General features: G+C 43.6%; 1 pseudogene; it reads right to left on the reverse strand.

The window, feature by feature from the left end:
* Positions 1–208: 208 nt before the first annotated feature.
* On the reverse strand, positions 209–2,521 carry LOC102997629 (elongation factor 1-alpha 1-like; annotated as a pseudogene).
* Positions 2,522–4,162: the final 1,641 nt, after the last annotated feature.

Here is a 4,162-nt window from a genome sequence, read left to right on the forward strand (position 1 = left end):
AAAGGTACTGATGTTAAAAACTTAAAACTGGCACACACAAAACAAATGGTCCACAAAACGTTCTCCTTTCCTTCTGAAGGCTTTACGATGCATTGTTATCATTAACCAGTCTTACTATTAAACTTAAATGACCAATTGAGACAAACAGTTGTGAGACCGTTACTCCACAACTGATTAACACCGGAGTGGCAGGTATTGGGGATAATATTCATTTAGCCTTCTGAGCTTTCTGGGCAAGGCAAACTTGGTGACTTTGCCAGCTCCAGTTGCCTTCTTGTCTACTGCTTTGAAGACACCCACAGCAACAGTCAGTCATGTCAAGAACAGAAAAACGACCCAGAAGAAAATAGTCAGAAACTCTCAACATACATGGGCTTTCCAGGAACCATACCAACAATGGCAGCATCAGCAGATTTCAAGAATTTGGGGTCATCTTTCAGCTTTATCCCAGGATGACGATCAATCTTCTTCAACTCAGCAAACTTGGCAAGCAATGTGAGCTGTGTGACAATCCAGCACAGGGACATATCCAGCACCGATTTGGCCTGGATGGTTCAAGATAGTCACCTGAGCTGTGAAGCCAGCTGCTTCCAACGGTGGGTCATTTTTGCTGTCACCAGCCATGTTGCCATGATGAACATCTTTGACAGGCACCTTCTTGACACTGAAGTCCACATTGTCCCCAGGAAGGGCTTTACTCAAAGCTTCATGGTGCATTTCAACAGACTTTACTTCAGTTGTAAAGTTGACTGGTACAAAGGTGACCACCATGCCAGGTTTTGAGAACACCAGCCTCCACTAGACCCACAGGGATAGTACCAATACCACCAATTATGTAGACACCCTGGAGGGGCAGACACAAGGGCTGGTCAATTGGACAAGTTGGTGGCAAGATGCAATAAAGAACTTCAAGCAGCATAATTCCACTGGCATTGTCATCTTTATGGGTGGCTTTCCATCCCTTGAACAAGGCATGTTAGCACTTGGCTCCAGCATGTCGTCACCATTCCAGCCAGAAATTGGCACAAATGCTGTCAGGGTTGTAACCAATTTTCTTAATGTAGGTGCTGACTTCCTTAACAATTCCCTGATATCTCTTCCAGCTGTAGAGTGGCTCAGTGGAACCCATTTTGTTGTTAACTCCATCAATTAGTTGTTTTACACCCAGAGTTTTAGCCAGAAGGGCACGCTCATGGATTTGCCCATTCTTGGAGATACCTACTTCAAATTCATCAACACCAGTAGCAACAATCAGGACAGCACAGTCAGCCTGAGATTTCCTTATAATCATGTTTTTGATCAAGTCTCTGTGTCCTGGGGCATCAGTGATGGTCACATAGTACTTGCTGGTCTCCAATTTCCAGAGGGAGATGTCAATGGTGAAACCATACTCATGTTCAGCTTCCAGTTTGTCCAAGACCCAGGCATACTCTTCAGAGTCTTTCTGCCCAGGTGGGATATGCTTCCACACATCCTGAAAAAAGTGTCCACAATCATTAACAGGTATCTGAAATTTCCTACAGCTCAAGACATTTGCATCCAGTCCTCAGTGGTGCAAGTTTCTCTGTATTGGGTCCCCATCTGGGGAGGTTCAACAGCAGCCTTTGCGTTATTTTTAGCACAAATCATGCAATTCTGAGTGACTCGCTGGATAGTCTTTTGTAGGTTAGGCCCCATGATATGTTTGAGTCCACTGTAAGGTGGCATCTCTCCCATAATGGGTACTACGATGAATGTGCTGCAGCACAGTGTCCCAGATCACCTCAGGGATCGAACCAACTGTGCACTACATTCCCAGCCTGGCAAGGTGTGATCTAAGTGAAATCAGCTCTTGGCTTCTTTGTCCTTTCTGAATACACTGGCTGGTATTTAGAAAAATCAATCTGTGGGAGAAGTGATCCTCTTGCCTCAGAGCGTATGGTTTTAGGTTAGGTGTCCCAGCATTCTCTTTTAATGGGATTCCTATTGGCCATGTGTTTTTGGCCTTCCCTGGGGTGCAGTTAGCACATACTCTGGTCTTCCCTTTTCCTAGACCTCTGGGGGAAAGAGCTCTGTCTCTTTTCCTGGGGTTTTCATGAGCATCACCTGTAGGCTTAAAGTGTGTTCTGGTGAGACTGATGTCAAGCTGTTCTAGTGAAAAACTTCAGGGTGAGGTCCATCAAACTGTTCATCAGCTCATTCCTCACTCAATTTCACCCAGGGCTCCTGTAGGGAATAGGCACCTCAAGTCCAAGGGAGCCCCTGGGCCTCTTCATTCAGAGTGTTTCTATCTTTCTACCATATATGAGAGGCTCTCATCTTTTATTGTTTTTCTTCTTATGTTTTAGACTAGGGCAATCTGTTTTCCAATGTTCTTCTTCCTTACAGTAAGTGCATTGTTCCTCTTCAGTGGTGGCTTCCCTCTCTTCAGGTCACTGGGAATCCAATGTCACTGCCAAAAAAGTGGCATTTCATTTCATTTTGCATCTTCTTTCTTCTGTTGTTGTTCCCTGCTCAACACTTTAAAAGCAAATCTGCCCATTGAGAAGGGTTCATTCCAAATGCATCATCTAATCTTTGCAACTTTCTCCTGATACCTGAGGCACTCTGCCCAAAATGATCAAATTTACCATTCTAATGTTTTCAGGGGCCCTGGAATCTGCATTAGTATAATGTCTGTAGGCCTGATAAATCTCTTCCAAAAATTTGGAGGTGTCTTCATTTGCTTTTTTGCTGAATTTCTTGAATTTTGTTCAAACTGTATTGCTTTGGTTCTCCTTTCAAAGCCCTGCCAAGATGCACCAAAAAACTGTGCCCTAATAAGTGTGTTTCTCCCTCATTGGGGTCCCAATTTGGTTCAGCTGTGGGTACTGCTAAGTAGGCTTCAAGTGCAGAAGATCCTCCTTGTAAAGGAGGGTTGCAATCTTTCCAATTAAGTCTGAGAAACCCAACTGGCTGGTCATCTGCATTTAAGCCCCCTATGAGATAAGGGCATAAGGGAAATTTCCCTGCCCTGGGAGTGACGCCTGGCCCAAACTGAGTGCCTGTCAGGTCTTAGATGGTGATATCAGACCAAGACCCTGTGCCCAAGGAACTAACACAGGTTTTCTAAGTGGTCCCTATAAGGAAGGGCAGTCCTGAGCCTCAGTGTCGGGACTGGAGACGGATAAGAATGAAAGGTGGAGGCAGGGGTGGATATATCGGAGTGACTGGAACAGCTAGTTCAGGTGGAGGAGTTAAAGTCTGAAGCAACATATCCTCACTCTCGTCCCCTTTTCTTATTTTCCCTGATGTGATAGCACAAATGCTTATACATAAAGAATTCCATCATTCTTCCCCTCTTCTTCACAGACTAGCCACCATAAAACCATAGATAGCAATTGATCACGTCCAACCATTAAAAGGATGCCTTTTTGCCTTGACATCTACCAACTGGGCTGAATTCTGGGCTGGGGCTTTTGGTGATTTTAGGAATCGAGTGGAACCTTTCTCTTCTCCCTGTAAATATCCCACAGACAGGTTTTTGGTTTTTTTTTTCTATTCCTTTCCTTCATTTGACATCAGTAAAAGTTTTAAATATCACAAAATTTATTTGGCTGTAAATGGAGAAACAGTACCCAACAAAATGAAACAAAAAACCCAAGGGATAACCAAAATCCTAAATAAACCCCCAAGTTTGGTCTCAGGGTTTTACATATGCCAACAACACAGGAGATCGCAAACAACATAATTGACACAGCAAGGGTAGCAGTACATGGTGCACAGGGTCCCAAAATAACCCTGCATAAACCCCTTGTGGAGATCCTGATAGGTACCGGACCACACATTTTTACAATAAAATAACATCTTCTCACTCATGGGTTCACGGCTATAATCAGATCACTTACCCAAAATGCAACTCAGAGGACTTTCTTTAGGGATAGTTGAAATATTCCCCATTTTAAAAGACAAATTCAAGATAAAACACAAATGGAACACACAAATGCTAGCATCCAAAGAAACAAACTAACCAGTTCACAAATCGGCTAAAGTCTAACAACTCTTTCCTATCACCAACAGGGTACCCCACTCAAATACAAAACAAATTGGCTTATTCCAGAGAAAAAGCCCCAAATGGAGAGGAAATAAAGTTCTGGCTGTACACACCAGAGTGACTTACCCTACTATATGGAGACCATTGGCT

Source organism: Balaenoptera acutorostrata, chromosome 1, assembly GCF_949987535.1.
Source record: "Balaenoptera acutorostrata chromosome 1, mBalAcu1.1, whole genome shotgun sequence".
Taxonomy (NCBI): Eukaryota; Metazoa; Chordata; class Mammalia; order Artiodactyla; family Balaenopteridae; genus Balaenoptera; species Balaenoptera acutorostrata.